We start from the raw sequence: 6245 nt of genomic DNA on the forward strand, positions 1-6245 counted from the left end.
TCAGGGGAAGTGACCACAATTCACAGTGCTGAGAAGCTTGCCAGTCGCCAAGAGATTTGAGTGAGTGCAAATGCCAGCCTGGCTTGGGTGAATCTGCCCGCTGCGGCTGCTCCATTTGTGAGGGCTGGTGCTAATGGCCTCTGGCCGGCAGCTCTGTGAAAGCTGGGAAGGATGGAAGACCAATATAAATTTTAAATTGGGTTGTACTGAATGTAGATAGGACCTGCCTCCTTGTGAAATAATTTTTAATTTTTTTTTTAAATTCTCCAATTTTCTCAGAATTGACTTTTTTAAAAATTGACGTTTGGTGGGTCTGGCAGAGTTAAAGCCTGTAGGCTCTGTAATAGTTGAGGTCGTTGTGTTTCCTTCAATCCTTCATTGTCTTCAGAAGGGCTCATATGTCCCCTAGCTTTGGAGCAGAAATATGAGTGACGAGCCTTTGTTCTGTGCTGATTTACCATGCGGCAGGCATCTCTGGGGTATAGGCTTCCAGGGGGCCCTGCTTTCCCCCTCTTTACTGTTTCTTTGCTGCCAAATCTGCAAACTGAAGATCCTCTCTAATCTGGGGAAACGTTTATGCACGTGAATTTTGCCCATTCTAAGGTAGATTCCCCGATGGAAAACAGATTATAATGCTGTCGTGTTATAGTGCGGAATTACCTTGTTTTATTGTGGCTTTTATCTACCCTCTCTTTGGCAAAAAGAAAGGTAGAGGGAAAACGTTTTCCCCAACATTTTAAAATTGCTAGTGATATTCCCAAGAAAAGCATCCCCAGTAATATATTGGGAAACAAAATGGAGAGCTACACGCACTTTATGATTCTCAGAACAATGACACCTGTCGTGCAATTATTCGGTAATTTTCATTCGACAGAATTAGAAATCTCAGCTGTCATCTCGTATTCTTTGTATCAAATAAGCCCTATCTGGTGTGTAAATTGTAAGTTTGTCTTTGAAACCTGCAATTTAGATTATATCAATATTATTGAAAAACAATTAAACCTTTGATAAAGCATGGTATTTTCACAGCAAAGGAGTTGAGGGTCTGAACGTGCATTCTCACCCAAAAGAGGGCAAGTGGCAGCTGGGGCTGCAGTTCCTGGGACAGCTTTGTTGCAGTGCGGGATGAGCATATTGACATCAACTCCCTCTCTGACCTTCTCATTGTTGAATGTCAATATGATGTGTGAAGCTGCCTCACTTTTGCCTGCCTGCTTTTCATTATGTGCAAGTCAAAAGCACATCCACAGAGATTATGGATTTAACTCAATTTTGACACATCACATTTCATTTCACTGGTTAAGAAAGACTGGGGTATGACTCATAATTTATTTTAAATCGTTTCAAATACACTTAATTATACTTAAAATTTTTTGAGAACCAGAACAAGAGTCATGCAATTTTACATGAATATAATCTATAAAAATATAGTACACACAATGTTTTCCTATACATAGAATGAAAGGATTAGCAGTGGCCTTCTCCAATTTGGGGTCAGAGGGTGGTGCCCCCATTACTGGAGATTCTCACTTTCTGCATCACATATGTTTGAAGAATTAGAATGTTGTACAATGAGCATGTATGACTTTTGTAAGCCCATATACACATAAACAAATAACATAAGATCCCCAAAAGGCATAAAAATTAGAATTTTAGAAATGTTTCCACATACTTACAACCCAAATTACCAATTAATTTAGAATATTTTTAAATCACCCCCTGTGTAGTTATAAGGAGACCACTGAGTGATAGTGTCCAAGTGTTAAACCACAGAAGAGTCACTCGAGGGCCCTTCAGCCATTAGAGTTAACATTATAGTGGTTCTTCACCAGGCTGTTGAAGAAGTGAGTGAGTGCACGAATGAATGAACTAATGAACAAATGACAAAGGAACATCATCTCTACATATTGCTGTGAGCAATGAGCTACCATCTTGGGTAGTTATTTACATGAGTCCCCTGATTACATGAAATTGGATAATCAAGTGGGAAAGGAAATTAAGAACCGTACACCTGGGTCTTAAGAAGGTGAATGTTGCTAGATCATTTTATTCTGAGGTATTAGAACTTTTTGTCTTTTGAAAAAAATCTACCTCTATCAAAATGTGGGATGCTCCATAGCCATTGAAAGTCAATATGTCCAGATCCCAGGCCTGCACTAGATGTCTGACCTTAGATTGGTTTTTTTTTAACCTCTCTTGTCCACAGAATAAAAATTTCAACTTAACAGTGTGATTGCAAGTATTAAATGAGACAAAAGAATATGTAAATATATGAATGTCTACATGGGAGATAATATTCAGTAAAATGGTAAAGGGGGTCCAATATAAGATGACAAAAGATGATTTGACTTTGGGAGGTGGACACACAATGCAATGTACAGATCATGTATCATAGAAATGTACACTTGAAACCTATATAATCTTATTAACTGTCATCCCAATAAATTTAATTTTAAAAACTAGATCTATAGTCACTGATAGAAACCAAAAATTAATTTAGCCTGATAAAAAGCATTAGAATTTCAAGTCTATTCAATTTTGTGTTTTTGTAACATTAACTGTTTATAATAAAAACTAGTGAGCCGGTGCATGAATTCGTGCACATTGAAAGGAAATCGATTAGAAGAAATATTTTAATATCGCTACTCACCCTTTCTCTATAATAGAAGTGTCAACCAAATTCACGATCGACAATGACAGGTCAAAACACACACATACGATTGATGCCAACGAGAACTTTATATGTATCACGAATGTGATTGTCAACTTACCCTTTTATAGATAGAATAAACTTGCTTAATTAGACCTGCTTCCTGATTTAGATAAACTTTTTCCAGCCCAGTAAAGCACCCCAACTTCTCTTTCAGGTAATTGTCAGCAACACAGCAGTAAACATCAACAAGAAGCAGATTATTATTGTAAATCATGCAGGGAGAACAAAGGGTAAAATATTTAACTGTAGCAGTGTTTGACTATATTCTGCGCAGTGAGAAAACTTGAAGTCATTTTCAAGGTCCACCATTTCTTAATTCTTTTCAGTCGGGTCAAGTTTCTAAACTTTCTAAATCTCCGTTTTCCAGCGAATGAAAAGAAAATAGGATTCCACCGAGTCTCCTGTCTACCTACTCCAGGACTTCTGTGAGGATCAGATAAGATGAGGCACAGGAAAACACTTCACAGACATTTGTTTAAAGTGTAAAATGTTTCTACCTGGCTATACAGCAAGTCATGTTCCTGGGCTGAAGAAACTGCAAGGAGGCTAGTCATCGCTAGGGAGAGGAAGCCGGGCGTTACTACGTGATGTCATTACCTGGATGGATACTTTTATATATATACTAGGAGTCCAGCGCACAATTCAAAATTGCGCGGTGCCGCCCACCCTCCGGTCTGGCCCTGCCTCCCTCTCTGGCCCTTGAAGCAGCCGCAGCCGCTGCTGATCAGGCCCTTGCCGCCCCACCCCTGACTCTGCACACAACCTCCTCCTGTCCGGTCGACCTGTTATGGTGTCCCGGTTAATTAGCATATGTCTCTATTATAGATAGATAGATAGATAGATAGATAGATAGATAGATAGATAGATTGTAACCTAAAAATCTTTCCACTTCCTCTGTCCCCAACCCTTTGTCCCTTTTGCTTTTCCCTCTTCCTGTCTCCTTTCACAAGAGTAGTAAACATGAGTTAAGGTGAGAGCTGTCAAGTGGAACCCCGTATGGAAACAGCCCCCAAAGACTTGGCTTCTATCTTGCAAGCTTGAAGGCCAGAGAGCAGCGGAGTTGAGTGTCCCACTAAAATAATAGCCAACCTTTTAGCATCCACTTTAAAATAAAAAATGTCATCATTTTCAAATGCCAAATCCATAATTTTACTGGACTCCCCTTCTGCCTCAGATTCTTAGACAGTGGAGATTTGACATTTCTTTAGTTCTGCCACCTAGAAACCCAAAGTCATAGCCCTAACTTCAGATCACCTTCTGAAGTGGGTGACAGGTCCATAGGCTGTAACACCAGACCAGCCGGAATTTGAATCCCAGTGCTTCATACTGACAAGCTCAGTTACCTTTGGAAAGTTCCTTCCCCACTCAACATCTTAGAGGTGAAATGAAAGTTCTAAATCACAGGATTATCAGTGTATTGCCAGGTAGCAAAGGTACAACAGTGGAGGTTTGACATTTCTTTAGTTCTGCCACCTAGAAACCCAGTCATAGCCCTAACTTCAGATCACCTTCTGAAGGGGGTGACAGGTCCATAGGCTGTAACACCAGACCAGCCGGAATTTGAATCCCAGTGCTTCATACTGACAAGCTCAGTTACCTTTGGAAAGTTCCTTCCCCACTCAACATCTTAGAGGTGAAATGAAAGTTCTAAATCACAGGATTATCAGTGTATTGCCAGGTAGCAAAGGTACCAGCCTATGTCCACTAGGTACCTGGGATCAGCCTGCCAGGTGATAGCAGAATGGCTGACTTGGGGAGGAGGGATGGCAAGGTCAGCCTGGGTCTTCTTCCAAAAATTGAACAGGCCTGGGACTATTACCATCATAGTCTGGGAAGCAAGGGCTTGGGAAAAGGAGTAGGAGGATGTTATAAGTATGGGGGAGTGTCTAATAGAAGACAAAATCTCCTCTCCACTTAAAAGAAAGGGGACTGGAAAGAGTATAACATTCCCCAAACCACAGCTGAGAAATTCAGAAAGCCCAAGTGAAGTGGCATTGGCTGGAGGGCCTGGCAACCCCCAGCAGAGCCCCTGCCCTCCACTGGCTCAGACCCAGGAGAGGACTAGCCAGACCACCAATCCCAAAACCCCAAAGGTTTCCAGCAAGAGACTCACATTGAAGCCCAGCTGCGTAACAGTGGGGAGAGCTGGAAGAAGACGTTCTTGTTGGTGTTTGTGTGATCTGCACATCTCATTCCACCCCATACTTCCAGGCTACCTTGTCCTCTCTCCTGTTGCCTGCTCTTAGATCTTAACGGCCCACGGATGCATATGGGAGAATGGCTGCCTCTATTATGGTAAAGGTAAAAATCAAACCAAGGTGTGTTTTCTTCCCTGAGCAAAAGCAACCGCTCTGCAAACACACATAGCCTTGTTTCAGCACAGATGTCAGGAACGTGGAGCCTGTAAATCTGCCCAGGCAGTTCTGTTCTTGAATCATCAAGAACAACCTAGTGGGTGGAACAAGAATATGAAATTGCTGTGTGCACTCATGTTTTGTTTATGGAGCAGTCATTTCTACATGTGTTTTCTTTTTTTAAGAAGCATCTTTTCTATGTTTGCCTTTTAACACCCCACCTTCCTTCCTGTCTCCGGCTCTCTCACACCCAATAAAAGGAAACATGGGAAGCTTTACAAAAATGTCTGCAAGAAAGAAGAAAAAAAAAATGCCTACAAGTTTAAAGAACAGGTGGCATTAAGTGTCTCTCCAAACCAGCGGTTCTCAACCTGTGGGTCACGACCCCTTTGGCAGTTGAACGACCCTTTCACAGGGGTCGCCTAAGACCATCCTGCATATCAGATATTTACATTATGATTCATAACAGTAGCGACATTACAGTTATGAAGTAGCAACGAAAATAATTTTATGGTTTGGTCACAACATGAGGAACTGTATTTAAAGGGCCAGAAGGTTGAGAACCACTGCTCTAAACCAATGCCATTTACTCAACCGAAATGAATGATTTAGTAATATGAGTAACACAGGGAACAAGTGACCTTGAACATTGTGTATTGTTTAAAAAGCTCATAACACCAGCTCCCAAATCATAAAAATCACTTTCCTTTTTCCCTCATTGGGCAATGAGGGCCTTGTTAACCCAGTGAATTGCAAGTTCAGTGGTGCTGGGGATGTGAAGGGCAGCATAGGGAATAGAGCCAATAATACTGTAGCAACTGTGTATAGTGTCTGGTGGGTATTTGGCTTCTCAGCAGGAATCACTTGGTAAGTCATAGAAATGCCTAACCATTGTGCTAAACACCTGAAAGTAAGATAATATTGAATATCAGCTGTAAATGAAAAAAAAATTTTTAATTAAAGCAAATTCTGTGGTGCTAAGTATCAGCAGTATTTAATTAGTGGCTTATGCACCTGCCACAGGATGCTTCCCTTAACTTCACTGTGGCTCTGTTTCTTTATCTATAAAATGGGCATCATATCCACTTTGTGAGGATTGAGTGCCTAGAACATAGTAAGCACTCATTGGACAGTAACAGTTGTAGCAACTGGGCAGACAGGATGGAGTAGTCTTTTGC

The sequence above is a fragment of the Myotis brandtii genome, unplaced genomic scaffold (assembly GCF_000412655.1).
Source record: "Myotis brandtii unplaced genomic scaffold, ASM41265v1 scaffold191, whole genome shotgun sequence".
Taxonomy (NCBI): domain Eukaryota; kingdom Metazoa; phylum Chordata; class Mammalia; order Chiroptera; family Vespertilionidae; genus Myotis; species Myotis brandtii.